Below are 19712 nucleotides of genomic sequence, written 5' to 3' on the forward strand. Positions count from 1 at the left end.
ACTAATCATTGGTGAGGCCAAAAACAGAACATGGATATTTCTGTTATCTATTGCTGATTAGCAAAGCACCCCAAAACTCAGAAACTTAAGAACACGATGATTTATTGGTAACGGTTTTGTGAGTTGACTAGGAGGGTTTTCTGCTGGTTTTATTTGGGCTTATATGCAACTGCTTATGTTGCATTTGACTGGAATGTCATGTGGGATGAAAAGAACAAGATAGTTTTACTCACTTGTCTTGCAGTTAATGCTGCTGGCTGTCAGCTGGGGCAATTGGGTTCTTTTTTTTCTTTCTTTTTTTTTTTTTTTTTGTAGCCTCTCATCCTTAAGGGAGCTGGGCCAATTTCCTTACACAGTGATCTCTATTAGTGTTCCAAGGGAACAAAAGCAAAAGTTGCGAGCCCTCTTAAGACCCAGGGGCAGACTTGGCAGTCCTATTCTATTGCTCATAACTAGTCATGAAGAAAGACCAGGAAAAAGGAGTAAAGTCATCACTTCTTAATGGGAGGAGTGGCCAAGTCACTTTGCAGAGGAGCATGGAAGAAATTGCCATAGCCATTCTTGAAAATGCTCTTCCGCATCAGGTTATCAATTTCAACAGGTAAGGACAACATTTCTGTGTAAGCCCACTCACTTCGCCATTTGCACCACTGCTGCTTTCACAGCAAATGGGAACATTTTGGTCTGTCTGTAAACACTTGGGCAATATCCAATTTGCAGGGAAAGCTTCCTCATCATGATTGTTTGGCTTCATATATTAGTGAAAACTTTAAAACCATCTAGTAAAAATAACCAGGTTCTCTTTTAAAATTAACTTGATTTGTAACCTAATACATTTTACGAAGTAATAAAACCCTAAGAAAACCTTTTTCTGCTCTTAAGCCGAATCCTTAAAGTTTGATTAATTTCCAACTGAAAGCTGTCAAGTTGAGCAAAAGCCTGTGTTCACAGTTTACGAGGAATGCCATTTGGTGACCTGAAGGTGGCAGATGTGAAGGCCAACAGTGGAGGGTGGTGGTGCAGCCAGGGTCTGGGGGCGTCCAGCTGCTTTCTTGATGGGCTCTTTGTCAAAGTCTCTCTTTTAGGGAACGTGACTCCATGTGAGTGGCTGTAGGTCTTAGAATAAATATTTCATTAGTTGTGATGGTTTTGAAAACTTAAAGCTGTGAAGGACACATTGGAATCTCTGTGATTTATGATAAAGCTGAAGGAAACTTGATCATTGCAGTACTGCCATATGTAACTGTGTGGAATGTGCAAATGAATTGAACTAGCAAACCTCACAGATTTTGTTTCTTGATTAAAAAAAAAAGTCTTAAGTCAGATCAGTTAGCAGGCAATTTGAAACAGGGACTTAGTGAAAGCAGCTGTTTTAGATGAAATTCCTTCCAAACGCTTCTCTTTCCCTTCCCCCTTCCATATTTTTTCTTGCAAGGACTGAGACAAGTTTCTCTTCCGAATTTTCCAGTTCTATATATCACTGATTAAAAAATAAAAACTTAACATAGTCTTATATGTTCACGTGTTACTCCTCTGTCAGTTGGCTCTTGGAGGATCTTGGCCATCCTAGTATGCTTACCCAACCTTATACCCTGTACATATTAATTCTTTATAAGAAAGCATTTAACTCAGAAGTTCGATAAAATGTATAGATGTGCTTTTTAGTATATTTTGGATTTATTACAAGTATCTGGAAAGAAAAAGAAAATATTAGTGTTTTTTCTTCTGTAAAATGAACATTAAATGACTCAAAGAAGTTAAGTGACTTGCCAAACTTGATATAGCAGTTAAATGGCTAAACCAGTTAGAACTCAAGCCTCTTAATGTGTCTTTGTTCTTTTTCTACTATACCATGTTGATATTCCATAATAGCTGTTCAGGAGAAGGCTCAGACTCAGAAAAGCAGCAAAGGAAGAATTAAGAATGATCACCAAGAGCAAAGATATGTCATTAGAGATCAAGGCAAATATCATCCTAACCCTCACATTCCAAATGTCTATGTATGCATGAGAAAGTTGGGCAGAGAAGGCTCATAGGAAAAAAAAAATGATTCACTTGAAATACAGTGACAGAAGAGAACTCTATGGATACCCTAGATGAACAAGTTGGTCCTAAAGCAAATTAAGCCTGAAAATTCCCAGGAGGCAAAAATGAAAAAAAACTGATGCTGTCCTTCTTAGGGTACATCATGAGAAGACATGATTCTTCGAAATGACAATAATGCTGGGAAAAATAGGAGGTAGTAGGAAAAGAGGAACATCAAATATGAGATAAATTGACTTTCTAAAAGGAGCCATAGGCATGAACCTACAGGAGCCGAGCAGAGCTATTGAGGACAGGACATTGTAGACAGCATTCATTCATAGGGTCGCCAGGAGTCAAAGCCAACTCAACGGCATGTAACAAATAGACAGTGAGTGAATTAATCTTTTTTTTTTTAATTGCCTTTGTTACTGGACATTACAGCTTAGTGAACAGAGAATATTTTAGAATCCAAAATTTAGATTAACGCTCTTGTTCTAGAACACAGTGATACTTTGACTCTTATCTTTAGTGACCCATAGAAGATCAGAGTGACCAGAGAGGAAGAACATGATTCACAGGCAATAATCAGTCTGCTAAATGAGCACTACCCCACAATAATAGATGGTGGGAGGTGGTCAGACTCAGCGAGTTGAATTTTTGGCATTTTATGACACAGATCCATATTTCCCTATCCAAAACTCTTGGGGAAATTTTTTAAATATATATTTTTTATTTTAGAAAGAAAATGTCATGTGTGTTCTGAATACATACATAGACATAGATAGCACCACATAACAAGTGTGTTAATATTTCTACAGTAAAAGAAGTATTCTCATTTGCTAGAATAAAGTCTATTAACAGCCTCACATCACATTTTGCCATACAATAAGCTTTAGAGCCAAATTTACAAAAACATGTATAGTTTCAGAATTTTCAGTTTTGGAACTCTGGATTGAAGTCTGTGGACTTGAATTCCAATCATTAGGCTGGTCATATATAAATAGAATTTCTTTTGAGAAAGAGTAGACTTTCTTTGAATGACAATCATTTGGAAAGCAAACAAGCAGACAAATATACACCACTCTTCCTTGCCCTAGTGTCAACAGAAGAAAAAAAGAAAAGTTTTATTTTTCTATATGGCAGAGATACCTGTCTGGTACACATTTCTCCACTGTCTTTATTTTTAAAAAATCCTATCTGTGGCGGGAAAGCATCCATGTTAAAAATTTTTTATTGCCCATTTGAGTGAGCTCTGTGAGCAATAAGTATTTTCAGAGAAATCTACATTTCATTTTTATTGCTTGTCAACCGAATATCTTACCTGATACATCTCGTGAATAAACACAATCTTTAGCTAAGTTTTTCTCCATCTCTATGCTCAGTAACCTAAGACCCAATTAATAGTTACTAGGTTTTTCACGTGTGTGTGTGTGTGTGTGTGTGTGTGTGTGTTTCTGGGAGGGGGGCACCCAAAGCTGTCATATTATATTATTAAGTAGACCCAATGCAGAAAAAGGTCCATGTAGAAGCAGTAAAATGCTGTAGCAGCATCCATCAAGTCAACCCTGAAGGAGGGAATGGGGATGGGATGCTTTAAAATAACTACTCTTCGCAAATCCTACCTCTTGAAATCAGAACCCAAATTTCCCTCATGTCATTTTCCAAGTTGAAAGAGAGTTATTTTCTTAAATTGCATTTTATTTTTCCAGGAACATCTGCACTGTTGGTTTCATCTTGTGTGTAAATGAGTTACAACAGCAACAATTTCTGTCATCCTTTTCACTGATCTGGAATCAAAGTTACAGAGAGCCTCTTGAGAAAATATGTGGTAGAAAAAACTGTGAATCCTCCAAAAATGTGAGTCCTGAACTCCTTTATGTCAATCCAAGATTCTGGCGAATGGATGTTATCTCCAACAACCAAAATGTCTCTGCATAAATTACATAAATAAGAATGCTCCCATGAAATGTGCAGCTTCGGATAAAAGTGGGCATTAAAAAAATCAGTGCTTTCTAAAGAACTAATCCTGGAATGGCTATGAAAGCAAATTGGATGGAGTAATTATAAGAAATCAGCTGCAGATAAAGAATAAAATGGCTATTTATGTTTCAAGGTATCTGAGATCTCAGATTATGAAGGTTAACAAAATATGGTTAAGTTATGTAGGAAGAGGAGAAAGAATCTATAAACACCCATCACATCCCTAATTTGAGCCAGAAACTGAACTTGTGTGTGTTCTCATTTTATCATTCTAATAATTCTATTGTAATAGTCTCCTAACTCATTTTCCTTTCATTTTTCTCTATACCTAACAGCAATAGTGATTGTTTACAAACAAATCAGATCATATTACTCACCTACTTGAAACTCTTCAGTGGCTTCCCGTCTCACTTTGGAAATACACAGAATTCTTAACATACCCATAAGGCTCCATGTGAATTGGTCTAAATCTACCTTTGACGCCTCATCAGTTACCACCTACTCCCCTGTTTACTATGCTCTCAGCATACTGATCTTCTTCCAATTCTTTGAACATGCCACTTTCTTTCTTGCCTCTAGGCCTTTGCATGTATTGCCTGGAATGCCCTTGTTCCGACTTGCCAGTTTTCGAGTTTCAATTTAAATGTCAGATCTTCAAGGACTGGTTGCATAAACTTGATTTCTTATACTTCCTCATAAAAACCTGTACTTTTTTTTTTTTTGGACATAATTTCCAACTATTGTAGTTATATGGTTATTGGTGTGATTGTGGATTCATTGTTTCCCCCACAAGTTTCTAAGCTCATTTAGACCTGGAATTATATCTGCTTGTCCCAGTGCTTAGCAAAGCTCCTGAAACACATAAGCCATTCGATAAATACTTAAATAAAATAGATGTCAATTTTATCATATGTATCTTCTCTTATCGAAGATTCTTTAAAAATTGTTCAGTGAGTCATTCACTGTGTGCTACCTGAATAGTTTCTTTCGGAGGTGAAATGAACATAATCATAGACCTCTAATCAGTTGAATGAGAGCTACAGGCAGAGTCTCATGATGAAGTAGATAAAAGTCTAGGTGAGGAGTGAGGGCACACAATTCTCTTCCAGGCCCTCTCCCCAACCAGTTCAGTCATTTTTCACAAGTCGATTATTTCAATGTTTATTACACTTGTCATTTGTAAAGTGGGATAATAATATCTCTTCCACCTAATCATATAATTGTATCAGAAATAGGTTGATGAAGGTTGCCTGAAATGTGCCATATAATTTAATTATGAAGTACATTCCTTATTTCATTAACGTTAACATATGTCTAATATATAATCAGGCTGTACTTAAGGCAAAAGGGGCTAGTTTCCCACATACATCTCGAAAACAACAAGAGAACTGTAATAGATAAATAACAGAAATTCTTTGAATTGTATCTTAGCTTTCTGGAACACAGATGACAACATTGACCTGAAATTCCAGGATCTAAAAAGCAGTTTTTGTTGGAAGTGGGAAATAGTTTACCTGAGTAATTATGTAGGGGAAGTAGTCTGTACCAAATAAATTACCATATGCCTCATTAAATAACTGCTTAGAACAAGACAGTTCTGACTGACAAAAGCAGGTATAAACAATGAAAATGATACTGGGTAGTGAATTTGGAAGCAGGCTGGATTCCTTTCTAGAGCAACAACAATCTTAAAGTATTAGTATCCATTATTTTAAGGGAATAAGAAGAAAAAAGATGGAAGTGATTATTAATTCTTTGCCCTTTAAAGACTTGTATTTATCTTGAAATAGAAGGGAGATTGAGATGCATATCATTTCTGATTGCACATTTTTCTTCACTGCCTGCTCAATCATGGTTCAGTGCTAATTCATGAGTGAGTCTATGTGTGTGTATGTGTGTTTTAAGAGGCCTGGTAGGGAACTTCAAACAAATAATCTTGCAGCCACTAGCAGCTGTTCTTGATTTTTTTAAATAATCCATGACAAAAGTATTGAGTGTACCCTAATGCAAACAGCCAAACAAGAAATAAAAACAGGCAGAAGAGAGCATTTGCTTTAACTCCTTTCATTTTATTTGAGTATACTGAATGGGCTGAGATGTTGAAATACCTGTTACTGTTTGAGAGGTCATCAATACAGTTGTGGCACCAATTGTGTGTGTGTGTGTGTGTGTGCGTGTGTTGTACACATATGTGTGTGTGTGTGTGTGTGCGTGTTTTAAATCCATTTTTGAGTTCAAGAATGGGGAGTCAATATATTTATTTTTATTCTAGAATATCTAGAATATCTTTCTGTCTTGCAAATTTGTCCTTATTTCTTCCTCCTTTGTTTAACCTTTAGATTCTTTTATTATCTAAGTCATCCAGACCTTGGGGAATCATTTCAGATGAAGAACGTATAGATAAGTTAAAATATATGTTATCTTAAAAGCTGGTACCAGAATTTCACTTAGATTAGAAACTCTTTTATCAGGATAACATCTCATCAGGTGCCAGCTACTCCCTGCTTCATCATGTTCCTGATATACTGACCTTCCAGTTCCTTAAATAGGCTGCTTGCTCTTTTACCTCAGGGCCTTTGCATATGATGTCTGTTGGAGCTCGAAGGTGAGACTGTGAGGGCAGGACATAGAATAGGAAAAGGAAATAGAGCAGAGAGATGCAGCATTTTACATTAAAAATGAGTGAAGAATTGTGTAGTTAAGATTTATATATCTTATTCTATGTGTATTAATTTTGTGGGGCTGCTATAACAAACTACCACAAACTGCGAGGCATAAAACAACAAAAATCTACTCAGTCACAGTTTTAGAGGCCTGAGATCTAAATCATGGTGCCAGCAGGGCTGTGCTCCCTTTGAAGGTTTCGGGAAGGAACAAAACCCTGAATGTTCCAGCTTCTGCTGATGTTAGGCATTCCTTGGCTTGTGGTCACATAACTCCAATCTCTCCCTCCATGGTCATAATACTTTCTGTTTTTTGTGTCTTCTCATCTTCTGTCTCCTTTCTCCAAGGGCACTTGCCATTGGATTTAGAGCCCATCTGAATAATTTAGGGTAACCTCTTATCTCAAAATCTTCAACTTAATCACACCTGCAAACACCCTTGTTCCAAATAAGGTCACATTTTCAAGTTCCGGGGATTGGGACTTGATGATTTTGAATGTTTGTTATTCTATTAACTTCTTCAAACTTACTTGCGAAGTTTTGAGCTGTTTAGGTTTAGGTTTAGGTTTCTTTTAATAAACTCTTTGATTATTCCCACACTGTAATTTTTTGCTTATATATTTTTATATTCTCCATTTTTTCACAATAAGGTTAGCTAATGTATTGAAACTTTATAGCCTTTAAAGAAATAATTCATGAATCATTTTTAATTTTATAATTGTTATCTAATTATTTTTAATATAAATGTTTGCATTTATCTTATTATTTCTATTTTCATTTGGTTTGTTTTGGGATTTTTCCATCTTTTTTATTTGAATGTTTAATTGCTCTATTTGTATTATTTCTTATTGATTGACTTAAGATGTTAGTGTTATGTATTTTCTTCCAATAACCATTTTAACTAAATTAATAGTTTTAATGTATACTGGAATCTTTGACCCAAGAGTTTCTTAAGAAGAAATCTCGTGATTTAGAGGTAGTATGGTATTTTTGCTTGTTTTCTAATTCATACATTAATTTTAGTACTCTTACATAGTTATCAGAGAACATTGCTTCCATTATTATTTACTTTTATGAATTTATTGAACTTTCTTTGTGGTTAAATTTTGTGACTGTTCTATGGGAAGGTGAAAAATGTGGTCTGCTTTCAGAGTTGAAAATGAAGTAGAGTTATCTTATTAATTATGTCAGTTAGGTCTCCTATATCCTTAATTTTTTTGAAACTTGATCATGGTAGTAAATCATGGTTTGTTTCTCCTAATACGATTCTTCTAATTTTTTCCTTGTAGTTTCTATACTATTTGCTTTATGATTATTAGTGCTATTATTACATAATTGTATACTAATGCTAGATTATTTGGTATATGGATATTGATAACTGATTAATAATATTGTAAATTTCATCCTTTATCTAAGCTGTTCATAATTCTGTCATGTAATGTATTTTCCCTCAATTCATTCTTTCTAATACTAGTGGTGTGACACCTGCTTTCTACCTAACATACCTTTTCCCATATTTTAATTTTCAATATTTCTAAGTCATTTTAAGTATCTAATATATAAAGCATAAAATTAAGTTTAGCTTTATAAATCTAATAAAAATGTTTTTAATAAAAAATTAATACATCTATTAATATGAAACTGTTTAATCTTTGATGTATGTAACATTTTGTATTATCTCTATTCTTACTTTGTCTGGTTTTCTATAAGATCTGTATCTTCATTGCTGTGTGCGTATATTTATTCTTGAAATTTGAAAAGTTTTTATGTTTGTTATGTATGGTTGCCATATGTTTATACAATGTCCTTAATACTCTATTTTTTTCTAAAGTCTCTATTAATTCCTTCCTAAGAGCAATGGCAGAATAGGTATAGTTCTATTTCATACCTCCTTTTCCTGGCACCATCCACTTTTTGATGGTCATTTGTCTTTATATATCCTTCGTCCTTTGTTGCTTAACAAAGCATAATTAACTTTGTATGTCCAGCCCTTTGTGGGTTGTGGGTTGCCCCTGGGAGCTTTCTTTACCACCATGCCACCCCCCTTTCAAAGCGGAGTGTCTTCCTTAACTTTGACAGAAGCTCTGAGGCACAAGAGCAAACGACCTGCACAGAGCTGCCCACACAACTGCACTGCAGTCAGAGATGGGTCCAGCCATGTGACCTGAGCACCAAAAGAACCTGCTAAAGCATTTCCAGAAGGGTGGGTGTTAAAGCATACAGCATCAGTTAGACATTGATCTCATACTTGAGTCTCAGGTTACATCACTTGTATGACACCAATAAGTGTGGGAAAGGCTGTGAAAAATGCTGATAGGTGCACAGATTATCCTTTGAGCTTATCTTCTCTTTTGTGTTCTGAGCAACAGCTACCTTTGTTGCTATTCTTATTCCCATGAGAACAAACACAGACCATGTGACTTGTAAAGGAGCAGGCTAGGGCCTGATGAGTAGTAGGCTGCCTTTGGAGACGGACACTAAAACTAGATCCAGTCTAAGAAAAACAGGTCAAAAAATATTGTATCTGTGGTTGTCAAAATAGCTGGTCAATTATGGCCTTTTAGATCAGGCACAAAGAAAAGTTATTGAAAAGTAGGTTTCTCTGTGCTTTTTCCTGTTCCAAAATATACAAGATGAAACAGATCAATTTCTTAGACTGTTTAGATATATTGTTTTTTTTTTTTTCTTCTAATTTGCAGTTATTAAGCTCAAAGGCCCTTGGGCATCATGCACATCCCAAATTAAAATCCTGCTGCCCTCACCACTTACTGACCATGTGACCTTGGGCAAATTACTGAAAGTTTCTGTGACTCAGTTTCTTCCTCTGTTAAACAGAGGTAATAACAGTACTCAGGCCATAGAGTTGACAAATAGGTTAAATAAAATAATATATGTGCAATGTTTTAGAACAATGTATGGTTCATAGTAAACACTGTACAAATATTAGCTCTTATCATTCTTCTTCTTATTGCTATTATATTCTCTGAAATGATAGCTCCTTTTTGTATGTATTTATATTTTTCTAAAACTTCTCTTATAGTTATTTGTACAATTCCTACAAATAGACCATACATTTTAGAAGAACAGGGGCCTTGTTTATCTAATCCACACCTCAGCCCAGCTCCTGATGAACAGTGTGGAACATAATATGGTTTAATTAATACTTTGCTACATGAAGGGTTAAACAAATCAGCAAGTCAATCTAATAAACACTGCTCATTTTAGGTACCTTTATGTGCTAATTCTCTGAAGTAAATCACATATTTTGAACTCATTATACAAAAACACTAATTTCTGCTGTAAGTGTTGAACATGCTTTTTAAAACTACATGTTCATTTACTCTTTAGTGGAGAGGTATGAACCAGACTGATAGAGCAACATAACCCACACTTCTCCTCTTTCCTAACCACCAAACAGGCATTAGCTTAGAATACCCAGATACCCCATATTTTTCCTCATTGAATTATCCATACTCAATGACCATTTAGGCAAAATTTTTGAAAAGATTCTCAGTTTTGTCCCCCACCCTCATCCTGTCCTATTCTCCTGGGAAATAGTTCCCAATAATTCCTCTACTATATGGCTATATAGATGGGTTAATTTTAAATTTCTCTGATATAAGTAATTAATTATTATTTTGAATATCTCCCTCCCTTTTTAAAATTTTGTATTCTAAAAGCTTGTACTGATCGGCTTCTAATTGAATGTTGAGACATTGATCGAAAAAGTTTTGATTTCTAGGAAATCAAGATGATATAAAGGTGCAAACACTGTGACAAGGCAGCTTTGGATAAGACACAATTGTCCTTTTCCTGGGGCTCGGGATCTATCCAAGTATTCCTAGTGGGACTCTGCATTCAGCTAACACATTAAGGCTAATATTCATGGGCTGGGCATGCCTGGTACCAAACTATGAAAAAGGCAAGAGTGGAAGAGCACTAACAATCAACCCCAGTCATGTTAGGTACATCATTTAATTTAATGGTCACAAGTATCTTATGAATCCTATAAATTCATGTACCTCTCTCTGTTACATGAGAGGAAACTGAGATTCAGTGAGTTGAAGTTACTTGTTCAGAGTCTAGATAGAAACAGCTGATCTTTGATCATTCCTCACTGCTGATAACCATTATTGGGTCATTCCAAGTCTCAGTTACATAGTTTGGGCTCCATTCTCTATTTTTCCACTCAATGTACAGTAATGTATATCGGCCCCTTCAACCCTACCCACCCCAGACATTGGTCTTCCCCTCAGATAAACTGTGTTTACACGGATCTTCCACACCACTGGTCTTACTCTGGGGCCTACTCAGGTAGTAAGTAATTTATAGAAAGTAATTGATAGCTTGTTTTGGAATTTGTATTTTATTGAGTGTGTAGACTCCAGAATAGGATATCTATTCTTCTATTAACTTGGTCATTCTCTTCCTGAGTTCTCCAAATTCTCTGGTTTTACTGTCTCCCTTGTTGACTCATACCCCAAGTATGAGTCCTTATCTTGCCTTATCCTGCCTTTATCCTCCTTTGTGTTGTCTTCTTAACAGGCTCATACTTTTATGGATTTCAATATCATTGCTATTCAGATGAATTATGTCTTTATTTATGACCTCTCTGTTGAGTTTAAGACTTGTATTTCTAATACTTCGTTGGACATACAATAAATTCCAGCTCAGGTTTGGACATGTTAATTTTGAAATGCTAGCCTAATATCTAATTGAAGGGTTTTAATTCATCTCTGTATTAGTTTGTTCATCTTTAAGTGAATGCCAAACTATTACCTCACAATCAACAAGCCCTGTCTTGTCTTTCTTACCAAGCTTGATGAATATTATTACTCAGCCACCCAAACTTAAAGCCTCCCAATAACCTTTGTCTTTCTCTTTCCTTAAATACTCACATCTATTAGGTACCATATTTATGTAGTCTACTGAGCCATAATCTGCCCCCTTTTTTATTACTTCTTTGTTAGCATGCTAGGTAATCTTCACCTTTTGCTTGACCCCTTCCTATATCCTTCTTAGTAGTCTTCATCCCTCCATATCTTTCAAGTTCATTAACACTAACAATGAGTTATTTTTCTAAATCACAGATTTGATCTCATTTACCCAAATATCTCTAGTTTCACTATACTGCTTACATAATAACAACATAAAGCCCAAGTAACCATTTCAGATCCTTCAGAGAATCAGTGCAACCTACCCTCTTACCAGTCTTAACCACAATGCGCTACCCTAGAGCCATGCCATACTAATCCAGCAGCCCTTAAGGTCCCACCATTCCCCACTTCTATGCCTCTACTAATGGTGTGTTGCTTTGTTTAGGGGGGCCTTCTTACTTCACTCCATCACACTGAGCCCAAATCCATGACACCCCAATCCTCTCCCAGTCAGAGTTGATTGCTCCCTCATTTATTTTCTCATTACCCTTAGTTAAAGTCATATTAAAATCTACCTATCATCTTTCAAGTTTTCTGAGGAGACTTTTTATTATAATTATTTTCACAATTACATTACCTGAAAGAATTCTATAAAAATTCCAAATTTGTCTTCAATATCTCTTAAATGAGAGAATTTATTAATGAGACTTTTATATTTAAGGAACCCATGTCAAATCATATTATGTCATTGGCATCTTTAGGGCTATGAATTATTAGCACCGTTTCAAAGACAGAGAAATAGGAACACAGAGGAGATATTTGATGAAAATGAACTCGAAATTTTGAAAGATTTTGGGGTAGAATTCAGTACTCCTCATCAAAAGTGCTATTTTTTTAGGACTTGGTCAGTCTAAAACAAAAGCCAGTAGCCAAATGTAACTATTTCACTTAGTTAAAATTGAAGAAAAGTTAAATATTTGGTTCTTTAGTCACACTAGAAACATTTCAAGTGCTTACTAGCCATATATGGTTAGTGGCTCCTGTATCGGATAGCACTAATATAGAACATTTTCATCATCATGGAAAGTTCTTTTCAGTAGAGCTCTTCTATTTTCCTTTTTTTCCCTTTGTACTTGGTAATGCGTTCCCTCCTTAAGAGAAGTTTCTGGTGGGTTTTTGTTGTTGTTGTTGTTTTGGTTTTTTTGTTCTTTATTTTCATTTGCTTCTGCAAATGCTTCACGTGTTTGGACTGTGTCAGAATGAACAAGTAGCAAATGAATTTCCAAATATCTCATATAAACAGGCTTGATTTATTCCATGTCCTCATAATTTCTTTGAATCCAATTTCTTCTCAGCTGAGGCATGTAAAAGTGACTCTCTTGCATATGAAATTTTCCTTAAGGAATTTAAGAATAAATTGTCTACTTTTGTGCAAATCCATTACACATCTTAGTTATAAATCTATGTGGCTCCTACTTCACTTATTCTGGTTTAGTTATCAGCATAAGCCCGTAAAAGTCAAATTTTGTTCACAAATGGAGGTAATAGCAAAAAGACTTAAAAACAATTTGGTCCACTTACAAAAGATGGGAACCAGAGGAAATAAAAGCTACTTTTCATTATCACCTTTTCACTTAGTGTACACACACATGTACACACACACATGCCAAAACTGTTTCTTCATCTTTGAATATTAGGGCATTAGTGTCCAGATAAAAGATACGAATTACTGTTAAGATCTCTTGTCAGTTAGAGTTAACGTTCTCTCTTACTTAAATAGAAAGCCTGAACTTGTTTTCAGAACAATGCGGTAATCACTCATATGTCTGCACTACTTCTATGTTCTGTACATAGTCCAAATAGTAATGCAGACATTGTATTTGTCTGCAAAATTATCTATTTGCATATAAATCTCTCTAAGTATACCATGCTATTTAAGGCAGGAAAGCCCACTTGTCTTTTTACCCCCAACATATAGTACAATGCTTGGCAAATATTAGAAGGGATGGTATAGCTGATCCATTCCTCAAGTCTTGAGGAGTCCTACCTTTCGTCTCCTCAGCCACATTCCCAACCACCGTCTCCAGCTTCCCCTCATCTAAGTGGTTCATGATGAGATTTCTAAAAGCAATTTGAATCATCTCTCTTTCCAGTGATGAACAACTTTCTTTTGTGCCAAACATATAGTTACCACCCACTCCCAACTTCACACCTCTATATTCAACAAGCCAATGAAGGGCAGTGAAGAAATCTAGCGTACAGAAGAGCTCCATGGCCATCTTCTTGCTGAGCATTGGCTGGAATACAATTGCTTTTGTATTTTTGCACAATTGCTTTGCTTCCAAGAGGGGGATGGAGAAATCAAAGATAATTCACTGTCTTTCTGCATCTAAGATGAAAAAACAGTTAGCACTTGCCTACAATCCAAGAGGATAACTGAGCAAGTTAGTTCTTCAGACCTAGCCCAAGGCAAAATTATGATATTTTCTAAAATATTTTCTTTTTCAGCACCTTTTTTCTCACGCACAAGTCTTGGATCAAACTATAGTTTTAAGTGATTGCAGCTTTTGAACTCAAAGATAAGAAGACTAACTGCATTGTTAATCATGGTGTGTTAGGTCAGTGAGGCCTTACTCAGAGGAGTGGGGCATGGCCAGCATCCTGAAGTTTGTGCTGTTCGTAGCTGCCTACTCCACCAGTCACAAATCCACTCTGATATAGTTGGTCTCAAATTGAGAAAAATTCTGAAGACAAAAAATAATTCTTTTAGCTCTGAGATGAGAGTCTACATGCTGTGGAAAGAATTTCACATTTTCTTCTAGAAAGGAAAGAATTATAGTCTGCTTAGTCTCCAACCTAGCCTTTTTTGTGTGTATGACATATGGAACAACTAAGTTCTTTTTTCCACAGAGGCCAGCTTTCATTAATCAAGCTTTTCAACTCCTATAGAAGAAAGCCTGACACATAACTTAAACAAGTGGTTAAACCAAAAATATGTGATTTTCATTTAGTTAATCAATTTTTTTAATAGCTTAAGCTAAATTTTTAGGACCATATTTACTTTCAATCCTCTTTATCAACAGAATTAGATCTATTACATGGCCAAACTGACAACATGAAATTGCTCATTAAAAATTCCCTAAATGACAAAAAAAGAAAGAATAGAGGAAAATCAATTAAAATGCCAGCATTAAGACAGAGACATTGATGTTAGAAAGCTCTAGGAAGTTTCTATATCATATGAAGGTTTTTTTCAAAAGCTCTCTTTTAGACGGAGGATATTGATTTGTTTTGGGATAAAGGCAAATGTATTTTCCCCAGGCCCACCCTATGTTTTTAAAAATCATCTGATTTATCTTTTTTTAATATTCTTTCTTTGGCCTGTTAACACAGTCTATTTCTGTAACTCATAAATAATACACAGAACTGTGTTGCAAATGTCTACTGAGACCAGGCAAATGCTTTCCTGTGTTAGCTTTGTTTTCTTTGCTCTTATTTGTTTGTGACTGCCCCTCCTCCTTTCATGTTTAAAGATTAATGTATAAAGCAAAAAAAAAAAAAAAAAGGAATAAAGAAATAGAATTATAGCAGAATATTGAGGATAGGAAAGAAAATCTAAATCTCAGCAAAAGGCATAGGGATCATGCATTTTTATTATGCTCATGTCTACATTGTACAGTCAGGTTAGGGTATAATTTTATCATGCATGATTTTATCAAGGAAAGACACTGTGTCTCTGCAGTTTGGTCACACTATGGTGCCAAGAAAAAATGAATATCAGATGACTTTGATTCTAATTTGTATATTTAATATCCAAGTTGATATCTTAAAGCTCTGGCTGTATTCTGTACAGAACATACAAGAAGCTAAATTCCTTGACAAGCAAGTAAAGAAGTATAATTGGGAGCTTATACTTCAGAGCATCAAGATTCTGAAAAGCAGATAAGCATTCATATTTGAGAAGCAATTTTCCTTTTAAACAGTTTGGAAACTGATAGTGGTAGGTCAAGGTTATGTTTTTACACTTTTGGCATTTGTCTTAAACTACAACATATAAATGCCCCAGACGATACACACTTAAAATTGACAGTTATGTAGAATTTGGAGAGGGAGAGTAGTGATTGTGCAACTAGATTACAGAGGCTAGTCACATTCCAAAGAATTCACATTTGCTAAGCATCTGGGATAGTTAAAGTTTATAGAACGTGAAATGGATGTTGACAAAGGTAGAATAATATACATTGAGTACAAAGATAATACAAACAAACCCATATAATCAGTGACATTTTATGTGAAGAGAGGCCTTTAATGAGAATAGTCAGAGGCAAGTCTGCACAGCCCTTTGGGTGTCTAGACATTTGAGAGGAAGGAAAATAACCAAATGTTCCAAACTCTTGTCTCTCGCACTGATTGAATCTGGTTGTAATGGCTCAGCCTCTGTCTTAAGCAGAACTCACACTTCTTTCTCTACTTTCTTCACCAATACATAAATTTCAGAGTTGATAATTTGGGTCAGGGGAGTGATAGGCAACATTTAATCCATGTATGGAAACCAAAACGAGCCCAATGATCTTGAACCATAACTGTTTCTTTCATTTAGAGGTGCCCTGTCTTTCTCAAGCTATCAACGTTAAGGTGCTCAAACCTGACATTTGTTGTGGAGACAGATAGCTGACCTCCACCAGTGAAGCCTCGTAGGCCTCACTACTGAGAACATTTAAATGTTGGGGCTTCTCTTGGGTCTCTAAAACCTTTTTTGACTTCTCTGTAGGAATCTAAAAATAACTTATAATGAAAAGGAGATGCAAGACATCATTGGCTTTCTCCTTGCCAGATATTTGGATATATGGTGATTGATAGGTTGACGATGTCCATCCTTGGCTAGTCTGATGCCCTGTCTCTAGGGTTACCTTTATCTAAGGGTCATGAATTGAATTTGGGTCTTGAAAAGAAAAATCATTATTGACATATATGCACATGTTACAAAGGAGGCATAAGAACTTACTATCATTTAATTAGTTGAAATAAAATAGGATGAAATTTTAAAGCGATAGTTTTAAATCCACCTACCACCCACAAGTTTTCCAGGAATCTTAAAGAACAGTGTCTACTAAACAGAGAATGAGATCAATGAATGATAGAAAAAAAAAGATTGCCATAATGAGTCAAGACTATCTTATGCCCAGAATTTTTATTATTATTTATGATGATAATGATGATGTCTCAGTCAATAAGGGACTTTTTGTAAGATGACTGTTATTTCCTAAAATAAACTCTGAAAAATTGGGGATGCATGCCAAACACATAATTTCCTGTAATCAAACACGTATGGTATTACGTTCTTCAATATCACCGTTTGGACCTTCATGTTTCATAAGTTTATTATTCCCAGTTGAACTAAATCATCAGTGTTTGGCCAACCTCTAGCATTACGGAATCTTTTCTATCCTCCACATGAGGAGCCAGGCTGCCTGGGATCAACACCTGTTAGTGGTGGTAGTAGTAGTCATTGTCTAATGCATGACTGTTTTGTCAGGGTTCTCCAGAGAAACAGAGCCAATAGTATGTGTACACACTTGTAGAAAGAGATTTATTTTAAAGTATTAACTACAAATCGTGGAGCCTTAGTGAGTCTCCAAAATTTAATAAGGGAGATTGGCAGCCCGGAGACTCAGGAAAGAGTTCAAAGGCAGTCTGCTGGCAAGCCAGGAAGAGGCTATGTTGCAGATGAGGTCTGGAGGTATCTGTTGGCAACCTGGGACTTCTGGAAGATCAGCTTTTGTTCAATTTCAGCCTTTAGCTGATTAGCTAATGCCCACCCACAATATGGAAGGTAATCTGCTTTATTCAGAATCTACCAATTTAAATGTAAACCTCATCCAAAAACACTCTGGCAGAGACATCCAGAATAATGTTGAACAAAATATCTGGATATTGTGGCCAGTCAAGCTGACACATAAAATAAATCACCATGGTGATTTGGGGGCAGTTACTCAGTATGCTTGTCTATAAAATGGGATTAACTAAAGTATGGGTACACACTTCATAGGATTATTGTGAGGATTAAATAGGTTCTCTTTTAAGTGAAGTGCTTTAAATAGTTCTTAGCACATGGTAAACACTTTACTACAAATCATTGGAATAGAAAGGAACTTTCAAGATAATCAAGATCACTCTGAGATCCAGAGAAGTACTCAAAACTTCAGAGTGAGTTCCAGTCCAATGACTTTTGTGGAATCCTTTGCTGCTGCTTTCCTGACTGGGTAAGTGCAACAATAGTGAGGCAGGCGAGCTTTATTATTACTCAAATTTAGAATCCCTTAGTTTTTGAGATGTTTTTAAAAATAAGTATTTGGTAATCACTATTGCAGAAATGTATGTTTGAATATTTTTTTTCTACAAATTAATGAAAAAATACCTCTCTTGCCTTTGAATATTTCCTTGGACCTGAGGTTCTTACATACTTCTATTGTTCCCTATTGGCCATTGGAACTCCTTGAGACAGGACTAACATTAACACCTGGTATTTCCACAGAACCTGCCCTCTCAGGTTAACTTAGAGTCAAGGTATAGCTAATTGAAAAGACTTGCATAGTTTGAGTTGTTCTGTTTTTTCTTTTTGGAAGGATTAAAGCTGCCTTCATTCTGAGCCTATTGAGAAGAGCTCTCTCTGCAGAACCTTGTCTTCCTTCCCATCCTAAAATTACTCAATCTGTGATTCTAAATCAGTGTCTCTCAGAATGAGTTCTGCCAGAATCACCTGGATTATATCATTAACCAGAGAGCTCGATTAAAATCGTAGATAACTGATCGGCACAAAAACCACTAAATGTGAATGTCTAGCAGTAGTTTCCAGGAAAATGTACTTTTTTAAGTTTCTCATGTTAATTCTTATGCCATGAAGCTTGAGAATTGCTGCTAGATGACCATGACCTTACCAATAAACACTGCTTCATGGAATTTTAAAGCTGTAATGATGTCCTCTAAAGTTGCTAGGTTAGTCCCTCTCCACTTGTTTAATTATGTTGTGTTATACATTCCTTTTGGCTGAAAACATTTTAGTTCTTCTGCAATCATGGTGAGTAGCTGTGTTTACAGAGTGTTTCGTGATTTGAGCTGCTGGGTTAGTGATTACTGTTAGCTCTGCCTCACAGAAGCTTCAGGAAAGGTATCATTTGTTTTTAATGCTGAATGTTAATGTTCACTTTTTATTACACTTGGTGTCACATTTTTAATCACTCAGTATAAAAGTTTTCATTTTCAAAGCCCATTAAAGCTCAACTGTATTCTGGACTTTGCATTCTTAAAAGATTTACAACCTTAAAAGATTAAGTAAATATTTTTGAAGAAATAAATTGTATCATGTAGAAATACACATGTGTGGATGTTGCTACTGATTACATAAGCTTACTTCAGTACATCAAGGGAAGAAACCATTGAATCCCAAGGCGAAAATACACAGAACCCCTTAGACTTAGTTCCTGACTCCTGCCTGACCAATAATCATTGACAGTACTAAGATCAAGAACAATCTTAACATTTAGTAAATACTATATGGTAAGGGGTATGCTAAATACATTTATACATTATTTAATTTAATCTTCCAACAACTCTGTAAACTAGATAACTTATTTATTTCTATCTTTCAAAGGAAAACTTGGAGCTTAGAGAGGGTATGTCTCTCTCCCATTAAAGTAGGGCAAGAGTCAGCATTTGAACATGGGTCAATTCACCTGCAAAGCCCATGCTTTCACCCTGCCTCCCCGTGGACCGACTTCTGGCTTCTGCTCTATTCTAGCTGTCATTATGCATCATAAGAATCACCAGACGAAGAGAAACTAAGATTTGGCCTTTGAGAGTGCTATCACTCTCAGGGTATTTTTAATGTGCTGTCACTCCAAAATTGAAAGCATGCCATTATGATGGTAGTACTGCAGAGGAGTATGGCACTGCTTTTAGTATGACACTGGAATTTAGCTTTAGAATAAGTTCTGTTACACGTTAGATATGTTAGTTGATGCAAGTCATTTAATTTATTTAGACTCCATTGAGCCCATGGTCCTACAGTAGTCAAGAGGGCTGGAATCTCATCCCTTAGAGGTGTAGATACTGTGACTTTTTATATTTGCATAGAACTTTAAAATTGACCAAGATTATCTGGTCGGAA

This window comes from Rousettus aegyptiacus, unplaced genomic scaffold (assembly GCF_014176215.1).
Source record: "Rousettus aegyptiacus isolate mRouAeg1 unplaced genomic scaffold, mRouAeg1.p scaffold_m13_p_2, whole genome shotgun sequence".
Taxonomy (NCBI): domain Eukaryota; kingdom Metazoa; phylum Chordata; class Mammalia; order Chiroptera; family Pteropodidae; genus Rousettus; species Rousettus aegyptiacus.